We start from the raw sequence: 22846 nt of genomic DNA, 5'->3' as shown, positions 1-22846 counted from the left end.
TTCCCATTTATTCAGAAGGCCAATATTTTCTTTTTCTTTTTGTTTTCTAGATCTTATGACTATCTTAAGAAGAATATTTTTTTGGCTAATCCCTCAACCTAAGGTATATTTTATATAACTCCTTTATTGTTTTCTTTTTAAGTTTTAGATCTTACATCAATTTGAAATTTGTTTAGTTACCGTATAATCATATACATTAGATGGCCAGTTCTTTTCTCATATTAGACATGTGTGTGTTTAATATGACTGTAAAAGTGTGAATTTTCTATTTGGTTCCTTGGATGTCTTTATTTCTCTCCTAATACCAGACTACTTTAAACTACCAAACATTTATATTTATAATTGGTAGAAAGTAATCTTGTATTGTTCTTTTTTCTCAAACTTATCTTTGCTATTCTTCTATATTTACTCTCTATAAAGAAAGCTTTTGAATCTATTTTTCAACCTTCTATATGAATTGTGCTTTTTTGTTTTAAAATAAAATACCTAGATATAAAACTACAAGAAAATCACATATGTGCCTTTGTGAATTAATATAATGTGAATACTTTTCTAGCTACTATCTGAGTTAGGAAACAGAGTTTTGCCCACCATCCTAGAATTCATCCATTTGCCTTATTCTAATCCTAATCACCTCACCGAGCCTAGTCATTGACCTAATTAATGACAATTTATTAAGTACAACTATAAACAGAGTAATATCTAATTCATACTGTACCAACAGTATGTAAAGAGATCCAAAATACAACTTGGAAAAGTTAGTAAAGATAAGTTTGGAAAAGAAGAGTAATATAGGGTCACTTTTACTCCCTTGATTTTTGTGTTAATCACTCCCTTGAGCTTCTTTACCAATTTATCACCTAAGTGTGATAAATCCTATAGTCTATAGTCTATAGTCTATATAGTCTATATATAGTCTAACACCTTGTTTACATATTTGCTGTGCCTTTCATATCTTTTGTTGTTGTTTAATTCCTAAGTTGTATCTGGCACTTTTGCGACCCCATGGACTGTAGCCACCAGGCCCTTTATCTATGGGATTTTCTAGGCAAGAATACTGGAGTGGGTTACATTTCCTTCTCCAGGAGATCTTCCCAAGCCAGTAATTGAACCCGTGTCTCCTGCACTGGCAGGCCAATGATTTTCCACTGAGCCACCAAGGAAGCCCTTTATAACTTTTAGCATATAATTTCTCTCTATATCTGTTTCTTCTTTGGAATTCATTTGTTGAAGAACTTAGTTCATTTCACCTTCAGGATTTTCCACGCTGGATTGGTAATTTCATACTTAGTGCTATGCTGTTCCTCACATTTCTCTCCCCTCTGACTTCTTCCATATTGGCAGCTGGTTCCAAAGACTTGATGGGTTAGATCCCTTGGCAGACCTATTAGTTGTCTTGGTTTTTCATTAAGAATACACATACTGTCTGGTTTTATCTCAGTCCTCTCCATCCCGGCCAGAATTTCTCCCTCTCTGTGATTCTTTTATTATAATGTTAGCAACCATTCATGATAATTGGGAAATGGTGATATTTGTAAGTTTAGCATTTTGTTATCATTTATCAGGTGGATTAATTTTATGAAATGTTGCTGTTCCCCATCTTTTATGGTATTTACCCAATGATAGAATTCATATAAGGAAGGCAGCATAGATGTTTAATTAGTTTTCTTAATTTACCAGTTTCCAGGAGAGTGAATTGATTTCCAGTCATCTTCTAGAGACCCATTGGCTTTTTCCCTCTGTCTTTATAAAAGACTCATAGTTTTAAATATATTTTGATATGTTTCAATCTGTTGGCATTATTGTCTTATTGAATATCAGTTGTCTCAATTTTGGCCAATGGAAGCCTCTTCCATTTGACTTTTGAGTGTTTTGGCAGGACCCTACTAGTTCTTGATTGCTTACTTTGTATTTACTATCTAATTTGACAAGATTTTTTGCATTTATCTTATATATTTCCTGTCTCAGTCCTAAAATTACACTTTTTCTAAGAAATCAGGCTGGATTGTTTAGTGGAAAATTGAATTTCAGGATTAAAGTCTGGATGTTAGGATTGTTTATTTATCTTGGAGTGGTCATTGTTCCGAGGCATTTTAATAAAATTAATTATGTTGGCAGAGATGAAACATACAGAAATATATACATTTAAATGTATACATATCCAAAGATAATTATCTTGGGGATTTATACTGATATTTTCAAATCAATTTAAGTATGACAGGGTTTTACTTAACCTTTCCTAACAAACATAGGGAATTGCAGAATTAGATTTATGCTATAATTTCTTATTTTCTTTATTAAGAAAATTACTCTTTCTTAGAGTAACAGTCCTAGTATAATGACTACCAATATGCTTATGGGTCACATTTATGTGTGATTTTTGCACATGCCATCCTCATTCCTTGCTCAGTTTCTCATAGTTGAACTACCAGGTCTGAGCATATAACAATTACATACTATATTTTCCTTTTAACTTAGTAACTCACTTACTTTTGGTTCTAAATGTAATTATTATAAATTTAATGCTCACTGCCAGTGTTTATGTTGCTGTTTCTCATTTTGGTTGTCAGTTTTCTTTGCCTGGTAAATTCTTAGGGAAGTGCTCATGAGAACATTCCTGAATTCTTTAATGTTGATAATAGTTTGTCTTACACTGTTTATGTTTGAAAGTCAGTTTTGCTGGATATGAAATCCTTGATTCACATATTCTGTCACTAAGATTCTCAAATATATTATTCCATTTTATTCTGGCATAAAGTATTGCCATCAAAGTCTGATGATAATCTAATTTTATTTTTCATATAAAATGAATGCTTTCCTTTTTTAAAAAAAATACACAAAGATTTTTTTTCCTTTAAAGTTTGGTAATTTTACTAGAGTTTACTTTAGATAGTAGTTCTTAGTTTAAATTGTTAAGTATATGTGTGCTCTTTTAAATGCAGTTTCAAATCTGTAATTCAAGAAATTTTCTTGAATATTAGTTTTTATATTTGTTCCATTCTCTTGGTTTATTTTTTTATTTTAGGGACTCGTGTGATCTGTATCTTGGATTGGCTTTTTAGGACAACATCATCAGTATTTTATCTATTCAATATTTTTATCTTTCATTTTTTCTGAGCCATATTTATCTTTTATTTTTCAAAAATTTCTTAGATATAATTTACATAGAAAAAATTTACCCATTTTAGGGTAAAGTCCTTTGGATTTTAAGAAATGCATAAATCTTGTAAATGTCACCACAGTCAAGGTATGGAAATAGTTCCAGCACTCTCATCTCTTAAATTCCTCTATCTCCTTTGTAATTGAAAATTTACCCCAACCCAGTCCCTGGCAACCACTGATTTATTTTCTGTCTCTATAGTTTTGTATTTACAAAAATACCATATAAAAGGAATTGTATAGTATATCTTTTGTTTCTGAGTTCTTTCATTAATGAAATACATTTAAAATGCATACGTGTTGTTGCATTTATCATAGTTTATTCCTTAATTGCCAATTACTGAGTAATGTTCCAGCATGTGGGTGTCCCAGTAGCATGGTCTGCATCTTCAGTCTTCGGTTGAAGACATTGTATTGTTTCTGACTTTTAGTAATTGTGTATAAGCCTGCTGTAATATTTTGTGGGTGAGGTTTCTGTGTGATCTAAGTCTTTATGTCACTTGAGTAAATATGCAGAAGTGGAATTTCTGGTTGATATGGTAGTGTATGTTGAGAAAGGTATGTGTGACCAGAAAGAATGAAACTAGTGTGAGAAGAGAGAGGAAGCACTGACTAATGACACGGTGTTAAGTTCTTGATCTCATTTCCCCGCCCAAATCCAGATGCTTGTCTGTTTTTCCCATAACTTGGTTGTCCAGTTATTCTTTGGATTTCATAAAACAAACTAATGTCCTTTGGAAAATCTATTTTTTGTCCCTTTAGGCTGTTCTAAGTGGATTTCTGACATGTGCAACCAAAGTAAGATTTGTATTAGGGCAATATTTTTTTGAGCCCTTAGAGGGAGCTAGCTACTGTGCTAAACTCTTAACATGCATTTTATAATTAATTCACTGGGGTTATCCAACCTTGTACATTGGTTGCAATGAAAATTTAACTCATTGTTTTGAAAAAGAGAGAGCAAATGAAAATAAATAACCTTACGTGGAACTAATGTGTTTACTAAAGTGTTATAAACATTCTGTCAAGCATTGCCAATACATTTTTGCTTTTGGAGAAGTACACTTTTCATTACAAATGACTTTATTGTTTAGTACGGGCATTTTAATGTTGACAAGTAAAGTATAAGTCTACTTTGCACAAAACAACAAGCCACATTGTTATGAATTCACACATGCATATGTAGATTACTTCTTTGGTGTATATATTAATAAATAAAATATTCATGAACCGAAGCCTTAAAATGAGGGATTTGAAACCATGATGGCTAAAGCACTTTGTTATTTCCATTAGTTCTAACAATATTCAGCTTTCTGGTTTCCTTTGGAAGAGGTTTTTAAAATACAAATGACATAAAAGATCTCTAAATATGGGCCATGACCTTTACAGAATAAGATAATTCGGTATCCTTCTACTTGGAGATTAATGCTCTTTTTTTCTTGAGTCATTTTTGCAAGGACACATACAGGTTCCACTAGTGGTTCAGATGCTATGTGTTGCTGGGGTTGAGAAGAGGGAGAGGTCAGCTGCTGAGCTGGAGGGTCAGGGAAGGCTTTGTGGAGAAGATGGTACTGGGTTGGGGCCTTGTAAGTTGTTTAAGTTATTTTTGTCCAGAGACCATTGACACTAATAGGAATACCTTTATTAAATTAATATGCTTGTAAGGTACTAAACTTAAGACTCAGGTAAAAAATTCCCCTTCAGAAAAGTAATTAAATTTCTTTTTCACAGTGTTTTGAACATCCATAGTTAAAACCAATAAATCCATATGGCTGGATTCTTGACCAAGTATCACAGGAAAATCACACCCTCTTTGATACTATCTCCTGCCATTGCACATGGAAAAAGCAACATCTAAAAGAAAATTATTCTATTATCTAAACCATTATGGAATATTGTTATTATGTTTAGCCAAAAATTCTATGTTGTATGTTTATTTGTAGTTGATTGACCTGATTTCCAGCAAGAGAATTATTTTAAAATTTTCATTATCTCCTAGAGAAATAGTAGATCATTAAAAATGAACATTATTTATTCAGTAGAGATCAAAAGCATCAATGTGGTTACTCAGTAAAATATACTTTTAGATTTAAGAATAACTCATATGGCTTTTTAGAATTATAAAATCACGCTTTGAAACAGGAAAAATCATGGCATTTAGAAGCAATAGAAACAATAATACATAACCTCTTTGTAATTGATTACAACAGGACATTTCTGTGTACCTGTTCAGGGGCTTGTCCATGGAGTCATTGCTAAGCAGGGAAGTATTGCTGGTTATTTATGAAACAGGCAAGAAATAATGGTTCATAGTTGGCATAAATCCTGAATTAATCTCTTGAGGACTTGCCCGCTATACGGCATCATCGCCCTGATGTGCTGACACACACGGAGCACGGTAGACGCTTGTGAGCAGAAGCTTTCCAGATGTTTACAAGGTGTTGAAGGATTTGATTGCACAGACATTTATTAACAGTGTTTGTGTGTGAATACTGTAACCACTTTAGTAAATGTGGCATTATATATATTTATGGAACCATGTTAAATATCACACAGGCGTGTTTAATCCACTATGCAAATTGTATTTAGTAATGCAATAGACCATATGCTTTGACATGACTGTCCGTGCACTCATTGATTGAGTCCCTCAGCCTTCAGATACATCAGTGGGGCGTGTGGTGACCCCAGACTTTTTTGGGCAGGTCAGCCTCTTCCACTTTACTGAGTACGCAATATAAATCTGTTGTTGTTAAGTCACCAAGTTGTGTCCAATTCTCTTGTGACTCCATGGACTGTAGCCCATCAGGCTCCTCTGTCCAGGTTTCCCAGGCTACTGGAGTGGGCTGCCATTTCCTTTTCCAAGGGATCTTCCTGACCTAGGGATCGGACCTACATCTCCTGCATTGGCAGGTGGATTCTTTACATTGAGGCCACCAGGGAAGCCCAACACAATATACGTATCAATTTTGATACACGCTATGTCAATAAAATGGCTCGGAAACCCTGAAAGCAGCATTTTTGAGCAGAAGTTATGTGAAAGTTACTGGCCTAACCACTAAAAGTGTTAGTTGTTTAGGCATGTCCAATTCTTTGGGACCCCATGGACTTCATCCTGCCAGTCTCCTCTGCCCATGGAATTCTCCAGACAAGAATGAAAGCACTGAACAGCAATTCTGTGGAAGATATTGGCCTAAGAAATAAAAGTTGTTTAAAAACAAACAACAAGATATTTTATGCTTTTAGGTGCTCAGTTGCTCAGTCGTGTCTGACTCTTTTGCAACCCCGTGGACTGTAGCCCACCAGGCTCCTTTGGCCATGGATTTTTCCAGGCAAGAATACTGGAGTGGGGTTCCATTTCCTACTCCAGGGGATCTTCCCGACCCAGGGAAAAAACCCATGTCTCCTGCATTGGCAGGTAGATTCTTTACCACTAGCACCTCCTGGGAAGCCCTTTTATGGTTTAAAAAATATTTAAGATCTAACATAAGAGGGATATGCAATGAATCAAGTGTTACAAACTCAGATTTGTTATTTCTGTTTAAATGAACTTAACATGCATTCCAAGCCCTCATTTCCATCATAATGGAAAACATTCTTGCCAAATCAAGACAGTGTCCAGTTTAAATCATGTCTTCTGAACCAATTCTGACAACTTCAAGGCTTCATTCCTACTCCCCTTTCTAGGATGATCTAGGTTCTTGAGTGCTTCCATATCTTCCTGATCCTGGGGGAAGAGAATATGGTCTGAGGTGCCTAACTTTTGTGTTCAGTGCTGTTTAATAACTTTTCCACTGTTCTTTCAGTGTCAGCAAATTGCAGTAATTATTCTGAAAAGCTTACTCTGTACTCTAAGTCTCCCCCACCACCCTCAAACATTCCCTATCATCTTAACCTTCAGGGCTGCCATATCTCAATTTTTACCTTATCTCTGTGCTGTACTTGGGCAGGAGACTGTTCTTAGATTCTGTTTGTATTCCAAAGAATTCAGGAAAGGGTGATGGAGTGGACATGAATTTCAACGTATTTCTATGTCTAGACATGCCCTGTTGTCCAAAGCAGCAGCTCCCTTTTAAGCATCACACTGCTAGGCTTCCTCTCTCTGACATCCTGCTGAGAGGTGGAGCTTTTCCTGCCACATATTCTCCTGAAAGTTTGGTGGCCTCTGAAGTCTCCGTTTACCTGGGTTTCAAGCCTTCAGTGAGAAAAGGAGGCGCCAGGGGCAACAGTTTAACAGTTGCACGTTGCTGCCATCCCCCAGCTTCTCCAAGCTCTCTTTCCCATGCCACAGTTGTTCCTTTTGTTGTTCAGCTGCCGAGTCATGTCCAGCTCTTTGCAACCCCATGGACTATAGCACGCCAGGCCTCCCTGTCCCTCCACTCTCTCCCAGAGTTTGCCCAAGTTCATGTCCATTGCATCGGTGATGCCATCCAACCATCTCATCCTCTGTCGCCCACCTCTTCGCTGCCCTCGATCGTTCCCGGCATCAGGATCTTTTCCAATAGGCACATACAAAGGTTCCGCCCAATACATAAGCATGTTGCTCTTCCCACTCCAATGTAGTTTGTAATTTAAAATGATATTTTTCAAAAGTTTTTGATAGAATCTCTTTGTGAGTAACACATTTCCTTATCAACACCAGATACCACATGTTTACCTTACTCTTACGAATTGCAGAGTGTTATATTCCATTTCATTAAGGGGAAAAAACAAAAACAAAAACTCAATGCTAGTGTACACTCAGGACAATGATTTCATGACCTTCTTGGGCCTTGACCAGCAGTTTGAAAAGCAGTGCTCTAAAACTTTGTTCTGAGTCATTCTTTTTTCCTTTTAAGCAAAGCCCCTCCAGATTTTTAGATTCTAGTAGACATTATCCCTTTTCAAGTGGTTGGATCTTGCAAATGGAAAGAGCTTTGACCTTCAGACCAATACCTATGCAATGTGCTTAGAAAATTCATTTGAATTATTTGTTTTGGCCTGTATCCCATTCTCCACCTTTGGCCATGAATATCTCTGAGTATACCGGCAGAAAATAGTATGAAAAATGAGAGCAAAAAATCTACAGATTTTATCCTGATATGTATAAATCAGAACAGAGAACCGCAGAATTTAAAAACACCACAGAAAGGCAGGGGCATTCATCTTCCCAGCCAAGCGGGTCAATGAGACATAGTCATCTGGCTTGTCCAAGGTCACAGAACTCGTTAGAGCCAAAACGCAAACCCCTGGCTCTCGACTGTCATGTCACCAGTTTTCCTACTTAACACTATTCAGTCTCTTCTTAAGGTTGGAGTATTGGTCAAATGAGAGCACCTATGGAGCGCTAGCATGGGATGGAAACTCAGTCTCACCACGTACTTAACGGTCGTTAGCTCTTTTTTTCTCTTCCTTCATGAATCTGAGGTTGAAATATTCTTTGTGTCTGATGGCAGTTCCTGGCTTTCTACATTCTCTCTTTTCTTTCTTTTCTTTCATACTTGGGAGAAGAGCAGAGAATACTGCCTATACTTGTGTGGGGTCACTGTTAAACTGTGGTATTAGGGAGCCTAAAACTCATGTGCCACAAGACATAGATTTGGAGGGAGTAGACTGATAGTCACTTTGCTCTTTGGCTTTAGTCAGTAATATATCAATAGAACCATCCTTCATTTCAACTTATCATAGGGAAAACATATTTCATGTGCTGACCTAAAGATATCTGGACAGTTCTGATGATGTACATCATGGATCTGCAAAAAGCAGTATTTAAAAAGATGTATCTAAAATATGTAGGCTACAATCCATGGGGTTGCAAAGAGTCTGACATGACTGAGCAGCTAACACACACACATTCATTGGAAGGTCTGATGCTGAAGCTGAAGCTCCAAGACTTTGGCCGCCTGGTGGGAAGAGCTGAATCATTGGGAGAGATCCTGTTGCTAGAAAGACTGAAGGCAAAAAGAGAAGTTTACAAAAGAGGATGAGATGGTTTGATAGCATCACTGACTCAGTGGACCTGAATTTGAGCAAACTCCGGAATTGTGGAGTGCTGAGGAGCCTGGTGTGCTGCAGTCCATGTGGTCCTAAAGAGTCAGACACGACTTAGCAACTGAACAACAATCGTCAATAAGATGATTAAGTAAATTATAATAAATCCATTTTAAAATAAAATTATTATACAAAATGTTGTGGAAAATAAATTGTTCTCCAGTCCTGGAATATGATATTGATGATGTGTCCATGATTATGAGGAAACTTTGTGTTTTGAAAGATTGTATAAAAAGATTTAAGATTGTATCCTCAATATGAGACTAACAAAAATTGTATAGAAAAAGATTAGAAGGAAATAAATCAAAATATAATAATGATTGTCTCTGGGAGATGGTTTCCACTGATCCATTTTTCTTTTTCCCTTCTGAGTCTTAATTTTTTCTTCAATTACTATGTATTGCACATCAGGAAAAATTTAAAAAATTAGAAGTGTTTAACAAATATGTAATATTTTTAGAAAGCACTGGAAGCAGGAAAAATCTCAGGTTTTAAGCTTTTAAGGTTTTTAGTTTGTATTTGGTTACAGTTTTTAAAGGAAACTTCATGAGTTGGGATGTTAACACAGTTTTTTGGATGGCATATCCTAAGGTGTAACATCAGTGACTTACAGCCACTGTCAGTAATGTGCAATATGAAAAAATAAGGTGTTAAATGGAAAGGGTGTTGATCTTTAAGCAGTAGGTGGGGTTATTATTTAGCATTGTGAGTGGGCCAGGGTGCTTGTTTATCTCCTGATGCTGTTTATAACCTAGGACTGTTATTCAATCCAGAATAAGTAAGAGGAGTAAGTTGAAAAAAAAACAAGAAATGAATAGCTCCTCCAGCACCTCTTTGAGGAAGTTACCTGCAGTCAGTCCTGCTAGAGTGAGCAGCAGATACAAATGGGTCTGCTTTCTTGAATTCACTGCCTGTACCAACAGTCCGTGCTGCAGTAGTTGAAGCAATCTTCCTTTCGAGATATTGATTTCCTATGGAATTGTCATTTGAAATGATGGATTTACAGTTGGGTTGGGACCTGGAGGGGAGATGGTTGTGTTTGTGTTGCAGACATGAATCTTGACAGGCTTTGTCCTCTACACAAAGGACAAAAGGAAAGGAAAGAAATTGTTAGAGATGGGGAAAAGATTAAAGAAAACACTTGAATCATCTTCCAGTTTCACCGGCCAACTTCTAATATTTATGCAAGGTTATTTATTTATGAGTCCATCATTTCACAGTAGTTGAATTTTTTTATTGTTCGTAAAGCCAAAGTAGTAACCTTAACGGTTATGTATTTTGCAATAGAAATGCAATTTTTTTTTTTTTTGCCAGAGTATCCATTGGTAGTTATTTTCTTTTTCTCAGAGGAGATCTGAAGGCTGATCTTTAGGTCACCATGATCACAGTCTTTTTTTCTATAGATCAGATTTCCTAGCTCCATTTAAGAAGGGCATGATTCTGGATTATTTTCTTCTGTCCTAAGATAACTGGTCTTCCTCCTTTCTTCCTATTCTTCCTTCTTTTATCCTCTTTTATGTAATATGAATTTCATGTAATGCGTATCTTCTTTGAATGCAATATGTTATTACTCTTTTTTTGGCCACACTTGGAGGTAAATTATTCCACTCTTTTTCCTTTTTTTTTTGTTTTTCCTTTATGCACTTATTTTTTATTTCAGAAACAATGCAACTTCATTGGTTTGGGGCTCATTAATCAGACTGATTGTTTGCTTGACATGAATTAATTTCTTATTTTTCTAGATAGGTTCAAATGTATTAGTGTATCCTTTTGTTTTCTCAGTTTTCACAGCATAGTCCATGATGCAAAGTAGGTACACGAGGCTGTATATGCTTGTGTAATGAAGTATGCAATATTAAAAACATTCAGTTGATGTAGCAATTAATGAATACTTATCACCAATGAAGATAATATTCTTCATAAACAAATTTTATAACAACAAAAATTGGCTTTATTGTCAGAATATATTTTTTAAGCCATTTTCTACATAAAATTTTCACCAGAAATCCCTGACTTATCTACTTACAGCAAGTATAATGAACCGAATTAAATCACTTGTAGGTGATGAAGCATCACCCATATATACTATATAATAGGTCCTGTTACTAGTTTGGGGGGCCGCTGAGTCATTATCTCCTCAAATTTAATGACCACTGAGATTCTTTGTTGTTTCACTATATATACACATATATACATAGTAATTTTTTATATCCTATTATATATATATATATATATATATTTGTCTTTAATCAGCTGACTTTTCTGTGTCTTACACACATTTTTCCTCTTCTCTAATTTTCTGCTTTTAATCTATTGTGAACTAGAAAAATGGAATCTATTCTTAACAGAATTCTACCTGAAGCTGGAATAAGTAGTCACTGAATGATATTTAAAAATACAGAGTTTGTACACAGCTTTTGACCTCTAGTTTTGCTTCCTTGAGCGCTTTAATAAAATACTTTATTTCCTGATTCTTAATAGGATTACAGAGATTTAATGTTGTTGGCCAAGTGTGATGTTGAAATATTTGACTATTTCTATGTGATGCTTGTGTGAATAGGAAGTCAAATATCAATATATTGTGGGGATTGAATGTATCCTATATTCAAGCATTTGATACATGATAGTCACATTGTGTGTGCCTGTGAGAGAGTGAGAGAGAAAGAGAGAAAGAGAGAAGCTCTCTTCCTAGGAAAGAAGTGGCCAAAACAGATAGCTTAAATCTTGTTTGGTACCCATTTCTAGCACATTTCACTAATCTGAATCACAATTTTCAGCACTACTGTCAGCCAAACAGCAATCTCACCTTCATCTTTGTTTTGTTGAGGACACATTCCCTACCTTTCTTTTATTTAGACAATATATTTAGTTTGGAAGAGGCACTAGGATGTGTGTATGTGGATGAATGTAAAGTGAGATAAAGCATAAAAACATCCATTTGGAGCTATGACTTTTGGAGCTATGACTCTTCTGATTCTAGTATTCAGTTAAATTTCTAGAACACTGAAAAAATTATTTCTCAGATACTTGCTGATGATAACCTGTTATCATAGCAATATCTTATTATTGAATGATTAAAACCACACTTTCAAACTAGAGTAACCCTTCCAATTGGGGCATAAATGCATACTGTGATTCAAGGGCCCACTTTAGATCTCAGTCAGTAAAACCTTAATTAATTAGAAATCAATACATTAGGGACATAAATCAGATAGATTTCAACAGTACAATAATTTTTACTCTATAAAAATAACCTAATGTTTAAAAAAATATTGTTCAGTAATAAGTCAATATTTAAAAAGTGGCTTTCTAGGAAACTCTCAGATAGCCAGGATTTATCATTCCATTTCTAATACAGTATTGTTAGTTGAATTCTTATTGTAACAGTAATTTTAAGGTAAAAAATCTTTCCCCTTTCAGGACAGTAGGCGATCGTGTATTCTTCAAATTCTTAAAAATCAGAGTCTGATTAGATGCTTACAAAAATGTGTTTGATATGCATTTTTATAAAAATGGAAAGATCTTCATATCAGTCTTTTTCATGAATGTGCATTATTAATGGGAAATCAGTATCATTTGAAAAATCGCTTTGCATTGATTGTCACATTTGTTTTAACAAAGTGAGTAGATTCTGTTTGATGTTAAGTGAAACAGGCTGTTTTGTTTCTGGATATTTATGATAAATACATGCCATTTCACACTCATCTTTGTTTAGACAAACATGCGTTTCTGACATTTATCTATTTTATTTACCTGTCGCTGCTATTTATATTGGTAGGCAATGCAGTTTCCATGTTTAACTTTGGTATGAACACTATGCAAGTATAATTTTGAGCTCAGCCACCTGTTTACATATTTTGTCTCGTGTCCAACAAAATCTCTTCTAGAATAAATATTTCAAGGAAGTGAGACCTTTGGCTCTCCGAACTCTAAAGCAGACTTAAATTTGATTTTTAAAAACCGTTAGCCTGCATAAATTCTTAAGGACACCTCTTGGTATGCAGTATAATTGAGATGCTTGGGAGTATGAAGGGAGTAGCTGGACCATTACTGACAACACAAGCCCTTAGCTTATGAATATTGAAAGTGTGTTAACCTGTATTCATGTTTGGTTGTGAACCCAGAGACAGTGAGATACATAAAGGCACTGAATACATAACATGCGAAGGAGCCACAGCTCTAATGTTCTATGATGATGTACTTTCATATAGATTTATTTTTACGTGAGCAGTATTCTTTCTAGTCAAATTTTGGAAAGGAACTGTGAAATCTAGGGCACAGCTTTGTCAAACTTCAAGTTTACTGAAAAATCTTACTGCATGCTTCTTAGTGCGGGTGGTGGACTCGGGTTTCTAGAGATCAAAGTTTAGTCCTGTTACCTCTGTTGTTTCCCAGCTTAACACTAGGAATTCATTTTGGACATTGATTTTTTTTTTTATTTTCAGTGAACTATTAGATGAATGTCATTTCAATGAGTGATCTAAAACTGGATGAAGTATGCCCCCCCTAAATGCTAGGTCTTATACACAGCAGTAAAAGATGTATGAAAAGAATAATTTACTTTGAGAAGTGGAAATCTTTGAAGTGGTAGGCTTTGATATAAAATAAGGAGTTATCTTTCTTTGAATTAGGGGTAATATGAAAGTTATAAAGGAAGTGAAATTCTAGTGAGCAAATATGATTAAGAATATATATTTGCCAATGAAAAACTTACATTTATTTCTGATACCTTTTTTTCTGTTGTTGGCCAAGGGAAAAACTATTAGATCAAGCTTTTGATGATGGAATAAAGAGTTTTGACTAAGGTTCTGTCTTCCTGTCATGGAAAAAGAGTTCTCTGAGTATGAGTTTCTAACAATATGAGCAATCAGAAATTTGGAAAAGAAAAGAAAAGACTAGTCTTGCAGGATGTCAGGAAAGGGCATGAGCAAGCATTAAACAAAAAGAATACACACAGAAAAGACCCCTAATGGGATGAATACCCAGCTTGTCACAAAAATGCTTAATGATGGAGTGAAGATAAATTTGTCAGTTTCTCATATGTTGAATATTCATCATATAGTCTATGCAGCTGTATCTTAGAATGCCATTTTTCTTTTTTTTTTTTTTAAGCATAAAACAGATTTTATTCTACTAGTTTATTCTTAGGAACTGCATTGTGCACCTTACGTGCTTAAGTGAACTATTGTAAGACAGTACTTTAAATGATATTTTGTTATTCTTAGTCCTTATTTTCTTACTGTGTGATCACATTTGTGGTACATAGATATTTTTCTTTGAAAAAGGGAAAAGGTTCTTTGCAAATGGGTATTTCCTTGTTTTGTACACAGGCATTCTGATTGATGTTTCAGTTCAGTTCAGTCACTCAGTCGTGTCTGACTGTTTGCAACCCCATGAATCACAGCACGCCAGGCCTCCCTGTCCATCACCAACTCCCACAGTTCACTCAAACTCATGCCCATCGAGTCGGTGATGCCATCCAGCCATCTCATCCTCTGTCGTCCCCTCCTCCTCCTGCCCCCAATCTCTCCCAGCATCAGGGTCTTTTCCAATGAGTCAACTCTTCGCGTGAGGTAGCCAAAGTATTGGAGTTTCAGCTTCAGCATCAGCCCTTCCAATGAACACCCAGGACTTATCTCCTTTAGGATGGACTGGTTGGATCTCCTTGCAGTCCAAGGGACTCTCAAGAATCTTCTCCAACACCACAGTTCAAAAGCATCAATTCTTCTGTGCTCAGCTTTTTTCACATTCCAACTCTCACATGCATACATGACCACTGGAAAAACCGTAGCCTTGACCAGACGGACCTTTGTTGGTCAAGTAATGTCTCTGCTTTTTAATATGCTATCTAGGTTGGTCATAACTTTCCTTCCAAGGAGTAAGCATCTTTTAATTTCATGGCTGATTGATGTTTATTAGGGGTTAAATAAAACTAGTGCTGTATTTAAAGCATATATGCAAATTCCTATATGTTGTGGTATAAACTTTGCCCTTGGTTATTTATTAGTAAGGGAAGTGATCTTAATTATTTCTGTAGTAGATTTCACCAACTAATGCCAAATCTAATCCTATCTTCTTGGACTGAATGCATGTGATTCAAATTTTACAAAGCCCTAACTTGGAAATAATATTTATCATGTCTGACTTGTAATCCTATATCTCAAACTAATTTAAGCAACCATATAACTTTTAAAGTAATTCTTAAAATATATGTAGTACTTGATTTAAAAAGTGAATTTAAAATGAAAGCCACAAAGCTTAAGTTTCAGGGCCCTCACTTGCATAGATTCTTTTCAATCTCAGCATCTATTTTAGGGATGTAGAGAGGAAGCCCAGATCATGCTGTAGGTGGTGGTCCTGGGCCTGTGGTGGTTCTGGCTCATCATCACTCCATGTCTACCCACTTCCCTGATGAAAACCTGACTTTGGTAGATATCATTGTTCATCTGGATCCTGTTTTTGATTTCAAAGGAGAAAATCTGAACAAATGCTGTTCCTTCTCTCAGAGAGAATTAACACCAAAATATAGGGAAAAGGTATATAGAAGAGGTAATTAATAATGCAAAAAGTGCTATGTTGTTTTCTGGATTTTATTATGTTCTTGGTATTTTTCAGCTTTAAAAACTTTGTAATTTGTTATGAACCCTTTCCTTATTCTAAATATGTACTTATTTTCACGTCTACTTTTGTATTCATAATTTTATATTATTTTCTTAAAAAATAGATCCTCCGGCTATAGAAAACCTGGATTCACCCTTTATCTGGTACATAGTAGCTCTTTAGTACATGTTTATTTTTATTCTCTAGACTCATCAAATTTCCATTGATTATATAAGTAACAATGACTTTAATAATGTTTGTCACATGCAAATCCATCATTTCTATCAATTATTTTCACTTCCTTATTCTGACATTGGTAGTGGATTGAATGATGACCTCCGAAAAGGCAAGTCCACACATCCTGAAATTGTTGTAGTTTCCAAATCTTATGTGGAAAATGAGTTTTGATGACTATAAATAAATTGGGCATCTTGAGGTAAGGAGATCATCCTCGGTTTTCCGGGTAGGCCCTAAATCCAATGACACCAGGAAGACAGGCAGAAGAAAGAGGCCCTGCGACACCGGAGATGGCCCGTGGGGGGCAGACGACGGAGGAGGGGTGATGGATACTCACATCAAGGAGTTCCCGGAGCCCCCCAGAGTTGGAAGAGACAAAGTGTGTGGTCCGTCCTGGGGCCTGGAGGAGGAGAGTGGTTGTGCGGGAGCTTTTGATTCTGCGCTTCTCCTACTCAGAACTGTCAGAGAGCAGATTTCTGGTGTTTTCAAATTATCCAGTTTGTGGTCATTTGTCATGGCAGCCAACAGAAAACTAACACACTCTCATTTTATCACCACCATTTTCTAACGTTTCAGCAACGCACATTCTATTGTAGCAAAAACAAATGACCAGAAATTGGGTGAAAGAGGTGGAAACAGGCAGGGGTTGAGAGGGAGAAACTGAAGAAAAAATTTAAAGACAGGGCAAAATCAAAAATTCATGAAGCTGTCTCTCAGTATTCAAGAATGGTTCTGCAACCTCTGGGTTACTGAAGTCTGCAGATACTCAAGTTCCTCATATAAAATAGTGACACTTTTTAGCTTGAGTTTTCTAGAGATGATTTAAATTATCTCTGGACAACTTAATATAATGCAAATACTATGTAAATAAGCTGTTTCTTATGGATAAACAGTTGTGGGGAATGTGGCAAATTCATCTTGCTGTTTGGAACTTTCTGAATTTTTTTGTGTAATATTTTTGATCTGCCGTTGGTTGAATCTGCAGGTGGTTGGATCCAAGGATGTGGAATCCAAGGATTTGGAGGGTGGACTGTATCAATGAAATAGACAATTCAGGCACATGTTTTCTTCCTCTTCCTATAACATTCTTTCTGATAAAGCCATTTTTTTCTCTATCTGTTTGGGGGGGATGATTAAAGGATAGAATTTATTAACCCTTTGGTTGTAGAATAGAAAACAGGCAAGGATCACAATTCAGTTCCAGGACCATAGTCACCTGAGAAGTTAGGAAGAGGTAGTTACAAATCTTTTGAAACTTTTCAGCTCCATAAGTAGGTAAGCTTATGTTTTTGCCTTATGAATAATTATCTCAAATTCATAGTTTTCTTACATATAGGCTCAGAAGTATATCTTTACAACAAGAGATTGTGAATTTTCTTTTATATCCTGTGTGCAATCTATTGCACTGCACCTGAGTAAATGAAGATCTCTTTTATTCCTTAACAATGTATATTTTAAAAATATTCATTTAAACCAACTAGAGTATGTTTTTGCTTCTTTAGTTGTCCAAATGTTTAAATACACATAAGATGAATGAAGTTTTTCATTAAATAGGGACAGTGATCTACACTTAAGAATTAAAGTGAAAAAAAAAAGAATTAAAGTGACATGACTATTGGAAAAAAGGTATCAGTTATATAAATGAATCTTAGAAAATACCCTGAACTGACATATATAGAAAGATTATTTCAGTTTCATCCCAGAAAGAATTCATCCATTTACATTTAACAACAGCTTCCTATTTTGATGTTTTTGTATATTGAATTCTCATATATCATCTTTAGAAGGTATAGTCATTTTTCTTACAAATTGATGAGAAAGTCATGAATTGCATCCATTGAAAATCAAACTCATTGTTCTTTGCCAGAATAGAGATTATGTTCAATGTTATGTTTTAAAAATCAGATTAAGTGAAAAGGATGACTTTGTCTATCTTGTTTTGTGTTAGAGGACATTTTTTCTAAAAGGAATTTAATGTGTTTTGTCAATATTAGCCTAGATTCTGTTGATAGTCTCTGTCCTTTAGAAAGACAGGTGAGAGATAAGGGATTCTCTGCTTTTAGATTCATCTGCCCTTATTCCTCATCCCAGTCTATCCTCTGAATTAATCTATTTATAAATAACACAAATGGCTTCCTATTTATATTATTTATAAATAATAAATAACTGTGTTGTAGAACTCATAAACAAGTCCTTTTTAGTTAAATGACTTTATCTCTTTCCTCTTCCTCTCTTCTCTATCCTCTCTCATGTTATATTCAAATTATATTGAACTACTAAGCCATACTATTCTCCATCGGTGTACATTTTTACAAGTATGGAGGGGTTCTAGGTAAAATGCAAATGTAATGTAATTGGTCTGGAAAACTATTAGGGTGGGCATTTTTTCTGTGCATTGAGAACAGTTTTAGAAGAAGTTGTTCTGAGGGGAAAATAAGGATGAATCTGTTGTAAAAAGTGAAACTTGGCTACAGAGGAATCAAGCCAGCCTCAAGTTCAACATGTTGTCCATCACTCACTAGTTTTCCTGTTGCACACGTGTCTAAATCCCATGGAGACTGAGTAGGAGAGGGATGAAAACAAAAGAAGCCATCATAAAGCACAATCTCCCTAAAATCTGTGTAAAACATTAGGACTCCAGCATCATTGCTTTGTGAGTCTTTTCCTTGATGGGACAAGGCAGAACTCCTGCTGTGCTTTGCCGTAGAATTCTCCAGAGCTTCGATTATACGCAGGTCCAGTGGCAGTCCCCAGGGGAGTGTGGTTCCCCGTTGTTTGATACTCCCTGCATCGGTTAATGCCAAAGAGGTGTCACCGGGAGTATTCTTTTTGGTGAGTCTGTATAAGACACTTTATGGATCTCAGAAATATCTAGCTGTGGTGGTGCTAGTTTTGGACATTGTAGGAATTGGACATTCTGAATTAATAGGTGGAGAAAAGCTACTAGGAAATTGGGGTTCTTGACTATTAAGTGTGACCTTGTATCAGTCAGGTCCAGCCAGAAGACAAAAATCTACAGTAATATGAAAAGACAGCCCTCAGAATGGGAGAAAATAATAGCAAATGAAGCAACAGACAAAGGATTAATCTCAAAAATATACAAGCAGCTCTTGCAGCTCAATTCCAGAAAAATGAATGACCCAGTCAAAAAATGGGCCAAAGAACTAAACAGACATTTCTCCAAAGAAGACATACAGATGGCTAACAAACACATGAAAAGATGTTCAACATCACTCATTATCAGAGAAATGCAAATCAAAACCACAACGAGGTACCATTACATGCCAGTCAGGATGGCTGCTATCCAAAAGTCTACAAGCAATAAATGCTGGAGAGGGCGTGGAGAAAAGGGAACCCTCTTACACTGTTGGTGGGAATGCAAACTAGTACAGCCACTATGGAGAACAGTGTGGAGATTCCCTTAAAAAACTGGAAATAGAACTGCCATATGACCCAGCAATCCCACTTCTGGGCATACACACTGAGGAAACCAGATCTGAAAGAGACACGTGCACCCCAATGTTCATCGCAGCACTGTTGATAATAGCCAGGACATGGAAGCAACCTAGATGCCCATCAGCAGATGAATGGATAAGGAAGCTGTGGTACATATACACCGTGGAATATTACTCAGCCATTAAAAAGAATTCATTTGAATCAGTTCTAATGAGATGGATGAAACTGGAGCCCATTATACAGAGTGAAGTAAGCCAGAAAGATAAAGAACATTACAGTATACTAACGCATATATATGGAATTTTAAAAGATGGTAATGATAACCCTATATGCAAAACAGAAAAAGAGACACAGATGCACAGAACAGATTTTTGGACTCTGTGGGAGAAGGCGAGGGTGGGATGATCTGAGAGAATAGCATTGAACAAGTATACTATCAAGGGTGAAAGAGATCACCAGCCCAGGTTGGATGCATGAGACAAGTGCTCGGGGCTGGTGCACTGGGAAGACCCAGAGGGATATGGTGGGGAGGGAGGCGGGAGGGGGGATCGGGATGGGGAACCCATGTAAATCCATGGCTGATTCATGTCAGTGTATGGCAAAAACCACTACAATATTGTAATTAGCCTCAAACTAATAAAAATAAATGAAAAAAATAAATTTAAAAAATTCTACAGTAATATTTTGAGCAGGGAAAATATAATCATTATTAATTCGATAAAAAAGGTAAAGAAAATTTGAAGGAATAACAGAGTTAGCAATTGCAGAAGCTAGCTACCATCTCTGTGGTTGTAGAGTTAGTGAATCAGGAAGGATTTAGGGGGAGATCCCCATAAGGCTGAGGTGGTGACCTCAAATGGGAGAGCATGATTGCCCACAATACACTGTATTCTACTGGGGTCTCCTCACAGAAACCCGAGGCTGGCCTGGGGGTGGGCAGTGCTTCAGAGAATGCTGTGGGGGGCACTGTGTGTCCACATTATCTTGGTCTTCTCTTTGCCACACGGAAACAGAGAACAAATGTGCAGAAGAATGTCAACTACTGCTTCTTATTCCAGAGCTGCAGGTCTCTCCGTGCCCCGTTTTGACCAGCTGGCAAAAGCGAACCATTGTAAAGTGTGGATTCAGTACCTTAAGGAGGAAGGCTGGGTTTCTAGCCGAGGGGTGATAGGTTAATAATTGGCACACACCCATTTGTCCACCCCACACATTCTACTCAAGTCAATCCCAAATTGTGCAGTTTTATAGGTTCACCTTCCTTTTAATAGCTGAACCCATATTTCACCTCCCAGTTTCCTCCCCAGGTACTTCAATTTTTTTTTAAGAGTTTACTATCGATATTTTCCCTGTTTTCTTTGTTGAACTGTTGCTTTGGTTATCGGCAGGTCCCTAGGTGGTCCTATATCCTTTGTCTGTGCTTCTGTAGCTTTCTCTGGACCACTTTTCCTCCAAAACAGAGACGTTTCCTTCCTAAAGTTTCTTTTTGACAGAGGCCTGGCATTTAAGGGCTAGGAGATTCGCGTGCAAAATAAACTAATCATTTCAAATCACATCACTAGCCAAATCATTCTATAATAAATAGAAAAAAGCATTTGTGCCTAAATTCAGGCTGCTATATTATTAAAATGTTGCTTTTATGTTATTTATAAATTAGGGTCCACAGCCATCATCTGGCTTAGAGGAAACTGTCTTGAAAAATGAAAAAGAGGTAAACGTTTGGAGACTTTGGATTCAGAGGTACATTTTTTCAGGGAACACTTCCAAATACTCTAAGGAAGAACTTACTTCATTATCATACTATTATATATGTCTTCATCCTTATAAAGTTGGACATTCCAGAATATAGTTTTGCTCAACTTTATACAACCGAAAGCCTGTAAAACTGAAGAATGTTAATGGTATTGAATGGTTAATGGTTAATGAAGAATGGTAACTTTGGAATCATAAAACGTCATTGGATTTTGTTTTAACTTACTTTCTTTTTCTTTTAAAGCCCTCAGAGATCTCATATTCTCTCAAGATTCTAGTGTCTTTCTTGTCCACACACCATCACTCTCATCGCTGTAGATGGTAGGCTTCTGAAAGACACACGTGTGGAGGTCAGTGAAAGATCAGTTCCAATCCAGTCTTCATTGAGAGACAATGCTGGAGGGTTCTTATACGTGGGTGTGGTTTTGTGTTATTTCTAATTATTTCGATAGATGTCACTTCTTTCAAAAAGACTTTCCCTGCCATCTCACCCAAGCTTGTGTAGCTTTGGCCATTATGTCCTCTGGATATTTTTCATGTGCTTCTGTTCCTGCAGTTGCGGGCTGCCTCCCTATTAAGAGATTCTTGTGAATGCTGATATTCTAAGTACCTAGAACAGTGCCTGGAGCATGTTAGTACTTAATAAATTGTTGAATGAATGAATGCATTGAACGTTGCTTCAAGGCCAAGGCTGTTTCTTCAAACATTACCAAAATTAGGAAGTAGACATTTCCCCTTATCAGTGCTCATTACCTGCACTAACTCTTACCATCTTTCAGGTATTCCTACCTTGATTTTGTCTTTGGAATAGGCAACTCTATCCTGGAGCTATTTTCCCTTCTTCTTTCCATCTCCCTATCATTCTAAATTGTATTATTTGGTGCCCTAATCAATAGAATCTTGCTAAAGGAATGACTCATTTGATATACTCATTTCTGTTATTATATTTATGACTGGAAACGGCTAAAATATTTTCCACTACTATTTAAATGTTATCAGACTTTGAAATTTCACTATAAATTAAGTCGTTAAACTCAAAGATCTGACCCTATGGTGAGATTTTAGTCCCTGTGGCAGGCTTGAAGATCAGATTTTTGATGAGGGGATATTATTCAGATGTTCCCCATGTCACTTCCCCTAATTCCTATGGTTTCATTCCTTCCAGAATTGCCTCCAAATAAGTAACTTTCTTTGGACTCTGCGGGCACTCCAGCTTCGCTGATGGTTCTCTGAGGAGAGGGCCAGCTGGTCCATTGTTGTCTCCTAACTCACATCGTTACCCCCATCTATACATGAGAATCCTCACATTTATCATGGAATATCACTGAACAGGAAAAGATACGTGTTAGTAGTTGCTGGGAAAACTAGTCCAAAGCAATCATCAAGAAAAAATCTGTTCTTTATGTTCCTTTCTGTTTTGCATGATAATAACCCATCAAAAAAAAAAAAAAAAAACCTAGCTAAAATGAGGAAAGAATCTTGGCATAATAATATTATAAGCTAAGATCATGCAGATGTGGTTTCATGCAGAATTCAGCTTTGTGCACTGAAAGAAGTAGTAATCTGTCCAGCAGAGCTCTCGGGGCCTGAAGCAGTAACTGCTGCCCGTTACCCAATAGTA

At 36.3% G+C, this 22846-nt stretch overlaps 1 long non-coding RNA gene across 1 annotated transcript in view; it reads left to right on the top strand.

Annotated features, from left to right (window-relative positions):
• LOC122439484 overlaps positions 1-22846 on the top strand; it is a 117901-nt gene that overhangs the window by 79461 nt on the left and 15594 nt on the right. The window contains exon 2 of the long non-coding RNA XR_006268875.1: positions 51-103. This is a non-coding gene — a long non-coding RNA (uncharacterized LOC122439484). The remainder of the gene's footprint in view (positions 1-50; positions 104-22846) is intronic.

Source organism: Cervus canadensis, chromosome 4, assembly GCF_019320065.1.
Source record: "Cervus canadensis isolate Bull #8, Minnesota chromosome 4, ASM1932006v1, whole genome shotgun sequence".
NCBI lineage: Eukaryota > Metazoa > Chordata > Mammalia > Artiodactyla > Cervidae > Cervus > Cervus canadensis.
The sequence above is the reverse complement of the archived record's forward strand: the minus strand, read 5'-3'. Positions and strand labels throughout refer to the sequence as shown.